A 15,297-nucleotide genomic window follows, 5' to 3' on the forward strand; every position below is an offset into this window, starting at 1 on the left:
AAACGATATTAAAAGCCATTTGTTGTTTCAAAATCAACCCGCTGAAAAACCTTCCTCTTAATACATGTATGCTAACCATAAAAACCCCTTACCTCACACGGAATGCAATGTACTAGTTTGCTTCGCAAACTACATGTATTAAGTATCGACCTTTAAGTATAATGGCATATTTCTGCCCCTTGTGTGCAAGTTATTTTTGTGTATCAAATATGTAGACATGCAAGCTAAATATGTTGACATTCAAGATAGTTATTTCAACATGCAACATATCTATGTTTACATGCACGAAAATTGCAATCAAATAGATATAAAAAATCTCAAAAAATCTCAAATATCGCCAACATTATTTGACATGCAAGATACTAGATGCTACTTATTTATGTCGACATGCAACTTTATTATTTTAACATGCGAGATACGTATGTTGGCATGCAACTTATTTATGTCAACATGCAACTTATGTATGTTAACTTGCAAGATAAATATGTTGACATGCAATTCCACATATCTATGTCAACATACATTTTAGTTATGTTCATATGCATCTTTAAAGTTGTATGTCAACATATTTACATGTATCTCGCATGTCAACATGCATGTTGACATAAATAAGTAGCATGCATATGTAAACATAAGTAAGTTGTATGCTGATATAAATAAGTTGCATGTCAGTTTATTTATCTTGCATGGTAACATAAATAGGTTGCATGTCGACATAAATAAGTAGCATCTTGAAAGTCACTTTGGGCAATATTTTAGATTTTTTCAAGATTTTTAGGTAACTATCTTGCATGTCAAAATATTTGATAGTAAATAACTTGCACAAAAGAGCAGAGATATGCCACCATACTAATCAACATATGACAAATGAAATAAAAAGAGAAGCAAACCATTCAGACACAAAGAACAACTTTAACGCATTGAATATCTTCAAGGAATAATTTTAAAGTAACGCAATAAGACATGTATGCAAATTAAAAAAACATTGTATACTTACATTCCCATGTTAGTGAATATCTAGTCCCACAGTTTGATTCAGTATAATGTTCACACTTAAGAGTTTCGTCAGAAAACATCAATGGATAATGACACTCGTGTTTATACTTAAAGGGCCAAAAGCTAAGTGTCGTATCCTCTCCAGAACAGTTGTAATATCTGTGACAATCCTCTGGACTTCTGGTTATCAAATCTGGGTATCGAATACATATTTCATCTATTGTCCTATCTAAGTAAAAATTAATGAATTAAACGTAAAATAACTTGAAAAGGCAGTAAACGACACGTATTTAAAGGCTCACTCACAACCTATTGAAATACGCCTATAGACGCCAATTGTGGACAACATTTCAAATCAGTATGAATTAACTTATACGATAAAAACCTGGGTTCTCAATTTGTTCTAACTTCATGGGTCGTTGGTTCGAGTTACAACGGTATGTACCGGTCTTATTTAATTAGTGAACTTTAAATAATGCAATTAAATGATCTTAATTTTCTCTGCCTATTTCAATCATTAAAGCAGTTTTAATATATTCTTTAAAAAATTAAAAACTTACCATTTAGAAATTGTCCTGTGCTACACATCTTTAGCAAGCCCTCGTAAGCAACTACACGCACTTCACTTAAGTCTACACACCTTTGCATTTTAGACATTGTCTCTCTTAAAAGATCTTCTGTTTTATCAAGTACCGAGAGAAAAACAACGTCCCTGCTTCTTCTATTCAAAATGTTGTGCTGCTGGTAATTAGTTTCATACAAAAACTGAGAACAGACGCTCGTCAAATATTTAAATAAGAAACAGACAGTTTTAAAATTCATTTTCAAACCGATATGAAACTATGTCTCCCTCTTTTTGCAGTTTAAATTCACTTCGTTGATAGCAATGACGACAATCGTGAAGTGGTACAGGTATACTTAAATGTATTGACTTATGCAAAGAACTTTAATTCAAAATGGTGTCGTATTTACATGAGAAACGAAATATATGCATGTTATAAATATAAGATTTAATAGACAAGCATTTCCTTATATTCATAATTTCATTATGATACAATTAGATGTTATCTGAAAATTTATAACAATATGACACAGTCAAAACAATAACCCTCAAATTTTTCAATATCACTGTGGTAGAAAATGGTCTTAAAAAGGCGCATACTTTTCTGTAAATGCATCTCGACGGAGAGTGTATTTAAGTATAAAAGATTATTCGATAGCAAGTCTTTTCATACTTTCTTTGTATACGTTTTTACAACTTGGAATTGCGCCAGACCGAAAGTTTAAACTTGAATCAATACAACCAAACATTATATAAGAATGCTGTGGAGTTTCATATGTTTTTGTCTCTCAGTGGGTTAGAACCCATTGTCTAACTACCTATTCAGCTTATCTGGGGCACAAGTAACTATATCTTGGTTTACAGCAACAGAAATCAAAAAAAAAAATAATTGCACGTACACATAGGCAAACATACATTAAATCAGAAGGAACATCATGAGCGAATAATGGCTTAAATCTATGCAAAACACGAACCTGAACTAGACGACCATAGGAGGGATAATGCCACATAAAACTGTAATATATGATCTTATGGAAAACTTTTGTGATTATGTCTTGTTTTTTTTGTTTTTTTCTGTAATGCCAGTTTTATTCAGTACAAAATGTATCCATCATCAATATTCAATGCAAGTCGAGAAAAAGCATATTCATGATGCAACTTGTAGGGAAATACAAATGTACTAATTCGAATAAGAAAATCTATAGTATTGAAAACTAAATACTTATATAATCCAAATGTTAAAATCTAAAAACAATCAACTATGGATGAAGGGGGGGGGGCAGTAGAATATCATAATAACATCACACCAAAAAAAAAAATAAGAATGCGTAAAATTGAATATTCTCCTATACTAGTATTTTAAAGAGGACTCTCTCCTTTCTGTGGTGGCTTCTCATATTTGAGCCCACTTAAGGAAATCAACAGTTTCAAAATTTCAATAATTCTAATTTGTCTTTAATCCAATTTGTTTTTTTTTTTTAAAACGATATTCAATTGTTTATTGACTCATGTTTAAAAATACTAGAATTAAATATACATGGCTATTAATCATATACCAGTATGTCTTTTATCATGCAAGACTACGATTTTATATCTTTCAATCAAATTCTATTCAATGTATGGTGATTTCATTTCAAGTAGGAAATGTCAAGAGTTAACATGGAATGCTATGTTGCATGTGGCATTTTTTCTTATTACCAATTTATACGTTACATATTAAGTCATATCATAATTTATAAAATTAAAATCAAAATAAACGACTTAGAAATGAAACCTATACATTGCCCTTCTTAGTTTCAAGAAACATTACCAATTTAAAGAGACATATTGCATATCAATTCTGCCTAAATTCCTAGATATGACGTTTTGATAAACTATCATTTAGACATAAAAATCTTATATACATGTATTTTAACTTAAAAGTTTGAATACTTAAAGTTTTTTGCATTTTACGTACTACAGATCTTATCATTTCAATGAAATTAATACATAATAAAATATCTACGCCCATCCAGATCTTAATAAGCTACTCCCAGAGAATTCCTTGTTCTTCACTTCAAGCATTTTCCACCTATTGCACATATTTTATTAGCAGAATCAAACACCGTGCCATTGGGACATTTCACTGCAGAAGCAATTCCATTGTCACATTGATAGTAAGCATCACATCGCTCTTGGTATTGGTAATTTCCATCCGCTTTACCGTTGCATGATGGGAGGTAGCCTTGTGAATTGTCATCATTCGGAATAGCAAAAAGATGTACACATTGTCCCATATAAGGGAAAGATTGAACGTTCCATACATTGTCTTTTGGGCAGTATCCTGTTTCTATTGTTCTATTGTCCTTACAAATCATGTAATAGGGGGAAAATCTTTTTTCAGGTTGTGGCCAGAGACCGTTTTCTTTGTCCTCACATTTTGGATACCTTAATTCACAGGGATGGGAATTTGAGAATTTATTTTGATGCCTATAGTATCGACCTATAAATAATATATTCAATTACGATATATATTCAGGTAATTATTACAGTATCAACAATAATAGAAAATTCACATTGGGTAAACGATATAAAAAGCCATTTGTTGTTTAAAAATTAACCTGCTGAAAAACCTTCCTCCTAATACATGTACATTGTATGCTAATCATAAAAACCCCTTACCTCACACGGAATGCAATGTACTAGTTTGCTTCGCAAACTACATGTATTAAGTATCGACCTTTAATTATAATGGCATATTTCTGCCCCTTGTGTGCAAGTTATTTTTGTGTATCAAATATGTAGACATGCAAGCTAAATATGTTGACATTCAAGATAGTTATTTCAACATGCAACATATCTATGTTTACATGCACGAAAATTGCAATCAAATAGATATAAAAAATCTCAAAAAATCTCAAATATCGCCAACATTATTTGACATGCAAGATACTAGATGCTACTTATTTATGTCGACATGCAACTTTATTATTTTAATATGTGAGATACGTATGTTGGCATGCAACTTATTTATGTCAACATGCAACATATGTATGTTAACTTGCAAGATAAATATGTTGATATGCAATTCAACATATTTATGTCAGCATGCATTTAAGTTATGTTGATATGCAACTTAAAAGTTGCATGTCAACATATTTACATGTTTCTCGCATGTCAACACGCATGTTGACATAAATAAGTAGCATGTGAAGATAAGTAATTTGTATGTTGATATAAAAAAGTAACATGTCAGCATATTTATCTTGCATGGTAACATAAATAGGTTGCATGTCGACATAAATAGGTAGCATCTTAAATGTCACTTTGGGCAATATTTTAGATTTTTTCAAGATTTTTATGTAACTATCTTGCATGTCAACATATTTGATAGAAAATTACTTGCACAAAAGAGGCAGAGATATGCCACCATACTAAACAACACATGACAAATGAAATAAAAAGAATGCAAACCATTTAGACACAAAGAACAATTTTGACGCATTGAATATCTTCAAGGAATAATTTTAAAGTAACGCAATAAGACATGTATGCAAATTAAAAAAAACATTGTATACTTACATTCCCATGTTGGTGAATATCTAGTCCCACAGTTTGTTTTAGTATAATGTTCACACTGAAGAGTTTCGTCAGAAAACATCAATGGATAGTGGCACTCGTGTTTATACTTAGAGGGCCAAAAGCTAAGTGTCGTATCCTCTCCAGAACAGTTGTAATATCTGTGACAATCCACTGGACTTCTGATTATCAAATCTTGGTATTGAGTACATATTTCATCTATTGTCCTATCTAAGTAAAAAATAATGAATTAAAAGTAAAATAACTTGAAAAGGCAGTAAACGACACGCTTTGAAAGGCTCACTAACAGCCTATTGAAATACGCATATAGACGCCAATTGGGGACAACATTTCAAATCAGTATGAATTGACTTCTACGAAAAAAGGGTTGGTGTTCAATTTGTTCTAACTTCCTGGGTCGTTGGTTCGAGTTATAACGGTATGTTCCGGCCTTATTTAATTAGTTAACTTTAAATAATGCAATTAAATGATCTTAATTTTCTCTGCCTATTTCTATCATTAATGCATTTTTGATATATACTTTAAAACATTAAAAACTTACCATTTAGAAATTGTCCTGTGTTACACATCTTTAGCAAGACCTCGTAAGCAACTGCACGCTGTTCATCTAAGTCTACACACCTTTGCATTTTAGACATTGTCTCTTTTAAAAGATCTTCTGTTTTATCAAGTACCGAGAGAAAAACAACGTCCCTGCTTCTGCTATTCAAAATGTTGTGCTGCTGGTAATTAGTTTCATACAAAAACTGAGAACAGACGCTCGTCAAATATGTAAATAGGAAGCAGACAGTTTTAAAATTCATTTTCAAACCGATATGAAAGTATGTCTTCCTCTTTTTGCAGTTTAAATTCACTTCGTTGATAGCAATGACGACAATCGTGAAGTGGTACAGGTATACTTAAATGTGTTGACTTATGCAAAGAACTTTAATTCAAAATGGTGTTGTATTTACATAAGAAACGAAATATATGCATGCTATAAATATAAGATTTAATAGACAAGCATTTCCTTATATTCATAATTTCATTTTGATACAATTGATGTTGTCTGAAAATTAATAACAAAATGACACAGTCAAAACAATAACCCTCAAATTTTTCAATATCACTGATCTAGAAAATAGTCTTAAAAAGGCGCATATATTTCTGTAAATGCATCTCGACGGATAGTGTATTTAAGTATAAAAGATTAATCGATAGCAAGTCTTTTCATACTTTCTTTGTATACGTTTTTACAACTTGGAATTGCGTCAGACCGAAAGTTTAAACTTGAATCAATACAATCAAACATTATATAAGAATGCTGTGGAGTTTAATATGTTTTTGTATCTCAGTGGGTTAGAACCCATTGTCTAACCACCTGTATAGCTTATCGGGGGCACAGGTAACTATATCTTGGTTTACAGCAACAGAAATAAAAAATAAATAATAGCATACATAGGCAAACATACACTAAATAAGAAGGAACATCATGAGCGAATAATGGCTTAAATCTATGCAAAACACGAACCTGAACTAGACGACCATAGGAGGGGTAATGCCGCATACAACTGTTATATATGATCTTAAGGAAAACTTTTGTGATTATCTCTTGTTTTTTTCTGCAATGCCAGTTTTATTCAGCACAAAATGTATCCATCATCAGTATTCCATGCAAGTCAAGAAAACATCATGATGTAACTTGTAGGGAAATACAAATGTAATAATTCGACTAAGAAAATCTCTTGTATTGAAAACTAAATATTTACATAATCTAATTATTAAAATCTAAAAAACAATATACTAGTACTCTAAAGAGGACTCTCTCCTTTCTGTGGCAGCTTCTTATATTTGATACAACCATCCAGCCCTCTTAAGGAAATTCATAGTTTCCAAATTTGTCTTTATTTTTTTTACGTTTTTTTTTAAAAAGATATTCAATTGTTTATTGAGTTATTTTAAAAATACTAGAATTAAATGTACATGGCTATTAATCATCTACCAGTATGTCTTTTATCATGCAAGACAACGTTTTTATATCTGTCAATCATATTCTTTTCAATATATGGTGATTTCATTTCAAGTAGGAAATGTCAAGAGTTAACATGGAATGCAATGTTGCATGTGGCAATTTTTTCTTATTACTAATTTATACGTTACATATTAAGTCATATCATAATTTATAAATGACAATAAACGACTTAGAAATGAAACCTAAACATTAAAGAGACATATTGCATATCAATTCTGCCTACATTCATAGATATGACGTTTTGTTAAACTATCATTTAGACATAAAAATCTCGCATCCATGTATTTAAACTTAAAAGTTTGAATACTTGAAGTTTTTTTGGCATTTTACTTCAGATATTATCATTTCAATGAAATCAATACATAATAAAATATCCACGCCCATCCAGATCTTAATAAGCTACTCCCAGAGAGTTCCTTGTTCTTCACTTAGAGCATTTTCCACCTACTGCACATATTTTATTAGCAGAATCAAACACCGTGCCATTGGGACATTTCACTGCAGAAGCAATTCCATTGTCACATTGATAGTAAGCATCACATCGCTCTCGGTATTGGTAGTTTCCATCCGCTTTACCGTTGCATGATGGAAGGTAGCCGTTTGAGTTGTAATCATTCGGAATAGCAAAAAGATGTACACATTGTCCCATATAAGGGAAGGATTGAACGTTCCATACATTGTCTACAGGGCAATATTCTGTTTCTATTGTTCTGTTGTCCTTGCAAATCATGTACTGGGGTGAAAATCCTCTCTCAGGTTGTGGCCATAAACCGTCTTCTTTGTCCTCGCATTTTGGATACCTGACTTCACAGGGAATGCAATGCGAGAGTTTACATTGTAACCTAAAGTATCGGCCTGTAAACAATATAATCAATTATTATACATGTTTTGTGATATTCAAATTATCAATAATAATAAAAGAGAAAATCATATTGGCTAACCAATATCAATGGTTATTCGCTGTTTAAAAGATAACCCACTGAAAAGCCTCTAAATGGATGTGTATTAATCATAAAATAAACCCTTACTTTGCAGGGAATGCATTGTGAGAGTTTGTTTTGCACCCTAAAGTATCGCCCTTTAAAACGAGGGATATCAAGTTATTTAAAACCTTCATCTGATACAATTATATATTTCATAACATGGAACAAATCCGGCAAGATATCCTTTCATAAAACACAGATAGGCAAAAAAAACAAAAAAACAAATGAAGGATAGTATTACCATGAACAATTTTTAAAGCACTGAATAACCACAGGCAATACAATATCTAAGCAAATTCAAAAGCATTGTCTTATTTATAAACTTACATTCCCAAACTGGTAAATATCTTGTCCCGCAATTTGTGCTAGTATAATTTTCACACTGAAGAGTTTCGTCAGAAAACATGAATGGATAATGGCACTCGTGTTTATACTTAGAGGGCCAGAAGTTGTACATGGGAATCCAGCTGCTAAGTGCAGGATCCTCTCCAGAGCAGTTGTAATATCTGTGACAATCCTCTGGACTTTTGATTATTAAATCTGGGTATCGAGTACATATTTCATCTATTGTTGTATCTGAATAACACATTTAAAACTAAAATTATTTGCAAAAAAGGCTTTAAGCTACAAACATTTAAAGGCTCACTAGATATAATTTGTGATTTTGAATGAGTCTGACTTCATTATTGGTTGGTCTAGAGTCTCTACAGTATATTTTCCCTCATTGAACCTCCAGGCTTTACTCTGGTTTAAATGGAATATCGTGTCACACTTAGACCCGTGTACCTTGTTTTAAAGTTTTTAAATAAAAAGTATTCACACCTGAGTGGTTCTCACACCTTGCTATATATACCCAATGCTGACCAGTGTCCGAGTCTTTCGTGTTAAAGGCCCCGTGTGCTGTGTCAGTACGTCGTGCTGACTGAATCATTTCACTGATTGTTACGAGTTAACAATGCCTAGAAATTTATCAGATTCTAGTTCTGACGAAAAACAAAATGCTGATAATGTTCAGCTATTCGCTTCTGAAGACGAAGTCTTGGAAACACGTCAGACGGACAGACCAAATACCCGTAGTGCCGTGGCTCCATCGGGATCCATCGGGGGCACTACCAATAATGGGCCTGGTAAAGGAGCGGGAAAGAACAAAAAAGGAAAAGGTCCAACGAAAAGAGAAAATGTTTCAAATAAAAGAAAACAGGACGATGTTCCCGTGCCCAAGAAACAATAAAAGGTAGACTTTAACCTGTCTCAAATCTATTCTATGTTATCAGAACCGTTAAAGCGAAGTAGTACGCAAAGTAGTACTGATGAACCGGAAGCGTACACTTCCGCAATAAATACGGAATCGGTAGAGGACATTTTTCCGTTTTCAGATGATTTAAATGGTATGGATCAGAGTGATCTTTTTTCGATAGATAATGACCCAGAGGTCATATTTGATGACGAGAGTTGTGAGTTTCCAATGCCCAAGGTTTTTGAAGACGAGACAAAATTTTGTCCTCCAGTGTCGGAAAATTTGGCAATGTTCATTAAAATGGACTGCACTCAGAAAGCAGATGTAACAAAATATCTTGACGAAATAAAAGTTCCCGAAAACTGCAAAAATTTAGTTCCACCACTCATAAATTTCAGAAATATGGAACAATTTATATGTTAATGTTCAGCAGAGAGATAAAACAATTCAAGAAGCACAAAATATCTGGGTTTAGCAATTGTTCCTATGATTAATTTGGCAGAAATGTTTAAGAAAAACAAATTTGATATGAAGCAGGCAAAAAAGTATGTGTCTGATGCTATAACGCTTGCATGCAATGCAATGTATGAGACAAATGTAAAACGCAGATACATTCTGCGCTCGTATGTGCATAAAAAATTCCAACAACTTTGTTCGGCTTCAACTCCGATTGAGGAGAAATCATTATTCCCTTCAGATGTTACTAAGAGAATGAAAGAAATAACAGATGCATCGAAAATTAACAAACAACTTCTTTCTGGCCAGAGTTCATCAAATTTCAGAAATATCAGTGTTCCAAAAAACTTCCGAGGGAGGTTCAGAGGAAGGGCCAGTACCTACAGGGGTTTAGGACGTTCCAGCCGCTCAAGAGGCTTTAGGGGAGCAGCCCCAAGAAAAGGCTACCAAGGGTACTAAATGTAAGTAAATTTAAGAACCCTTCCTTTACTGAATGTGGTTTAGCGAACCATTTAGTCAAATGGAAAGAAATAACCAGAGATCCTTGGATATTAAAGTCTATAATGGGATATAGCATAGAATTTGAGAGTAAACCTTTTCAGAGAAAAGTACCAACGCCAATAAATTTTAATAAGGAACAATTTGAGATTATTGAGAATGAGGTATTGGACTTGTTGTCTAAAAAAGCAATTAGTGTTTCAAATTATGAATCAGGACAATTTATTTCAAACATATTTATTGTTGAAAAGAAGAACGGTAAATACAGACCTGTCATAAACCTCAAAAAATTAAATGAATTTATTCAGTATCACCATTTCAAAATGGAAACTTTAGACTCAGTATTATCATCAGTGAGAAGAAATTCATTTTTTGTGAGCATTGATCTTAAAGATGCTTATTTGTCAGTACCTGTGAATAAAAATCATAGAAAGTATTTGAAATTTATTTGGAATGGAATATTATATCATTGTAATGCTCTAATATTTGGATTAGCTTCAGCACCCAGAGTTTTTACAAAAATTATGAAACCTGTATTTGCTTATCTTCGACAACAAGGAATTTCTTCCTTTTACTATATAGATGGTTCTCTTATTGAAGCCAATAGTTTTGATGCATGCAAATCTAATGCAGAATTTTTGGTGAAATTGTTGAATGATCTGGGATTTAGTGTAAATATGGAAAAATCTGTGTTAACACCATCAACAAGAATTCGTTATTTGGGACACATTATTTATTCTGTTCAATTTAAGGTTCATTTACCTGATGAAAAGATTGAAAAAATAATTTCAAAATGTGAATCAGTATTAAGAAACAGGAAAATACATTCAATAAGGGAAGTTGCAAAACTCATTGGTCTTTTCACGTCATCATTGAATGCAATTAATTTAGGAGCACTACATTTTAGATATTTAGATAGTTACAAAGTCCGAGCTTTAACAATCTCCAATAATGATTATGAGGGACATATTTTATTGAGTGAAGAATCAATAGCAGAAATCTTATGGTGGAAAAATAATATTAAAGAGAAAAATGGTAAATGGATAAGATATCCAAGAATTGATGTATATTTAGAAACAGATGCATCTAATGCTGGTTGGGTGCAAATTTAAAAGGAGTTCATACAAGTGGAATATGGTCTGAGAATGAATCTCCATAAATGTTTTAGAAATATTAGCTGTTAAATTTGCATTACAAAGTTTATGTCCTAAGATGAGTAATAACCACATTTGCATTAGATCTGACAATAGTTCAGCTGTTAGTTACATAAATAATCAAGGTGGTTCTGTAATATCTTTACTTGAGATTGCAAAAGAAATTATTTTTCTGTGGTGTGATGAAAGAAATATTATTGTTTCAGCAGTTCACATAGCGGGAAAAAACAATATTACTGCAGATTATTTATCAAGATCATTTAGTGATTCAACAGAGTGAAAATTAAACGAAATTATTTTTGAGAATATCTGTGAAGCATTATTTTATCCTGACATAGATCTTTTTGCCTCCAGATTGAATAAACAAATAGATAATTATGTGTCATGGTTTCCACATCCATTAGCAATCACATCTGATGCATTTTCTATTTCCTGGACTAAGTTTAAACCTTATATATTTCCTCCTTTCAGTCTGATCGGAAAAGTTCTTCAGAAGTTGGAAGAAGACAAGGTGAGGCAAGCCATTCTGATTGTGCCAAAATGGGGAACTCAATCTTGGTATCCAAAACTACTAGAAATGTTAATAGGGAATCCTACTCGACTTCCAGTAATTCCCGACTTACTGCGACTAGCTCACAACAATCAATTACATCCCTTAAACAAAAGGAAACTGTTTCTTTTCGCATGTCATGTGTCAGGTCTAAACTCAAAAGTAAAGGATTATCAAAAAACTCTATCAAATATATCACAAACTCCTGGAGACCCAGTACAAACAAAAAGTATGATTTTATTTGGAATAAGTGGGTCATTTGGTGTAATCAGAGAAAAGTTAATCCCATGCGACCATCTTGTGACCAGATCATAAATTATCTTTCTGGTTTAGCTGAAAATGATTTTTCTTATTATACAATTAATGCACATAAAGCAGCTATTGTTCAGACTTTAGCAGTATGTAGTAATTTTTCATTTGCGGAAGATCCAATGATTATTAGATTTATGAGAGGAGTTTTTATTGTTAAGAGACCCAAACCTAAATATACTATGACATGGGATGTTGGTAAAGTTCTTGATTATCTGAAATCATTATATCCATTAGAAAATTTGGATATAAAAACTCTGACATTAAAAACAGTTTCATTGATAGCTTTAACAACAGCACAAAGAGTTCAAACTCTAGTATCTTTAAAAATTAATCAAATGGCTAATCACGGTGAATACGTTGTGTTCACAATTGATGAGTTGCAAAAAATTCAAGACCAGGTCATGATATACAACAAGTGAAGATCAGCTCTTTTCCAGATAAAAGTTGTTGTGTGTTACACACTTTGAAAGAATATTTAAAAATTACACAAGAAAAACGGAAATCAAATAAATTATTTATTTCAAAGAAGTTTCCACATGCACTGTGGCTAGATGGTTAAAAGAAGTTTTAGAAAGATCCGGTATTGATGATAAAAAATTTTCTGCTCATTCCTATAGAAGTGCTTCAACCTCAGCAGCATTTGCTGGTGGTGTTCAGCTCAAGGAAATTCTTGAAACTGCTAATTGGACTAATGCAAAAACATTTTATACATTTTATAGGAGAGAATTATCAAATCCTTTTTCTGACACTGTTCTTCAGACTACCTCGACCTCAACGGATTAAGCAGATCCGATGGTGATGTGACCCCTGTGATGATTTTCCCAGGAAGTGTTGATATTTGATCACGGACATTTGTGTGGACATTCTTGAGTGAAAAGTGAAAAAATTACATATATATATATATATATATATATATATATATATATATATATATATATATATATATATATATATATATATATAAGTAATTATATTCTGAATATAATTATTGTATCTTTATGATTGCTTATATTTGTATGTTGAATAAATGTTGTGTTGATCTTTTCTATGTTTGGTTTTATTTTAATTTTTTCGGTGCAGTGACTTATTTTCTAAATTTGTTGTCAAAATTTTTTTTAAAGATTCCATTTAAACCAGAGTAAAGCCTGGAGGCTCAATGAGGGAAAATGGAACCCTTATCCAAGCATCTTTTTTAGATGCGATGGATGAGGGTCCTTTTCCGAATGAGCCGTAAGGCTACGAGGGTTTAAATACCCTCCCATCAACAACTGTATCTAAATACATTAATAAATGAAGTCGTTTGAGTCCCACCGCTTGACAACAAATTTGGAAATAATTGATTACACGAAATTTTAAATTTATTCTTTAAATAGACTCGGACACTGGTCAGCATTGGGTATATATAGCAAGGTGTGAGAACCACTCAGGTGTGAATACTTTTTATTTAAAAACTTTAAAACAAGGTACACGGGCCTAAGTGTCACACGATATTCCATTTAAACCCTCGTAGCCTTACGGCTAATTCGGAAAATGACCCTCATCCATCGCATCTATAAAAGATGCTTGGATAAGGGTTCCATTCCTATCTTAAACCCATCCCGACTTGATGGTTACATCCATATTCTCTGTTCAAAGATTTCCCCTATTAACATTCTGTTTAATAACAAGAAAATTATCAATACCTCAGGGCTCACACGATGTTCATTCAAAAGTATGATAAATTTTCAAGATTTTATTTGAAACTCCCATTTAGACTATCAGGTTTTAATACAGGCTAAAAATAAAGGAGTCTATGGTGTTTTTTTTAAAATTAAACACAGTACCCCGATGATAACCTTCAAAAATTGTGGGAGATATTCCGAGTGACTTTCGAATGAAGAACAATGTCAACATTTAAAATTTTAGTTTTCAATAAGAAATCTGTTTTTCCTTCCTGTGATTTTTTTTGTAGTAAAAGTGATAATATATCAAATGAATGAAGATATCTCAGAGAGTTTACCTTTCATCGATTTCAAGAGCAGTTCTTTCACAGTACGTGGATTTTTTTTTATCAAAATCATCCAAATGTGACGTAAACAATGACCTGGGACATACTATAAGTCATGTGAAGGCAAACATTTTAAAAAAGTTATATTTCAGTCTAAGAGTATAAATATTAGTAAATTAATTTTTAACTAGTCACTGGAAAAATAGATTTTTGATTTTGCATTTTACACAATGATTCGACGAGAGGTAAACAAAACATTCAGAGGCATTCACATCTGAGCTACTGCAATCAGAATACACCCATGAATTGATGAGAAAATAATGGTTTCCACAAAAGAGTCTACATACATAAAGAATGTTGGACTTTTAATGTGCATACTTTATCAATCTGCATATATTTTACTTTTTTTATGGTGAAGTAAATGCCTTTAAAGTCACGAACATCTAAAACATAGACTACAACGAGACTACGAACACTGTACTGAAACTATGAAAAACATCCAACAGGTTAAATGCATTTATTTACTCTTACATGTATCTATTATCATGGAGCACTTACATTATTCACTTTTAATATATCTTACCATTTGGAAATTGTCCTTTGCTATACATCTTTAGCAAACCCTCGTAAGCAACTGAACGTAATTCTTCCAAGTGAACACATCTTTGCATTTTAGACATCGTCTCCTTTAAGATGTCCTCTGTTTCATCAAGTAATGATTGAAAAACATCGCCGCTGTTTCCTCTATTCAAAACGCTAAGCTGCTGGTGGTTAGTGTCATACAAAGACTGGGAACATATGGTTGCGAAAAATGTTAATAAGAAGCAGGCTGTTTCAAAATTCATTTTGAACCCGAGATATGATGAGAATAAATGTTTCTCTTTTTTACGCAGTTTAGCTTCACTTCCTTGTTAGCAATGACGACTGTATTTAAATGTATTGTCCCATACAAAGAACTTTAATTCAAAATGG

The 15,297-nt window shown here is 32.2% G+C and overlaps 2 long non-coding RNA genes across 2 annotated transcripts; one reads left to right on the forward strand and one right to left on the reverse strand.

Annotated features, from left to right (window-relative positions):
- Positions 1 to 3,621: 3,621 nt before the first annotated feature.
- On the reverse strand, positions 3,622 to 15,237 carry LOC109617396 (uncharacterized). Its single transcript, XR_010712984.1, has 5 exons — positions 14,909 to 15,237; positions 8,459 to 8,707; positions 5,679 to 8,003; positions 5,120 to 5,347; positions 3,622 to 4,040 (listed from the first exon to the last, which is right to left on the reverse strand). It is a non-coding gene; the product is annotated as an uncharacterized lncRNA (long non-coding RNA).
- Positions 8,851 to 13,226, forward strand: LOC136274564 (uncharacterized). The gene is made up of 3 exons (XR_010712985.1): positions 8,851 to 10,285; positions 11,948 to 11,987; positions 13,098 to 13,226. It is a non-coding gene; the product is annotated as an uncharacterized lncRNA (long non-coding RNA).
- Positions 15,238 to 15,297: the final 60 nt, after the last annotated feature.

Source organism: Magallana gigas, chromosome 4 (genome assembly GCF_963853765.1).
Source record: "Magallana gigas chromosome 4, xbMagGiga1.1, whole genome shotgun sequence".
NCBI classification, from domain to species: Eukaryota; Metazoa; Mollusca; class Bivalvia; order Ostreida; family Ostreidae; genus Magallana; species Magallana gigas.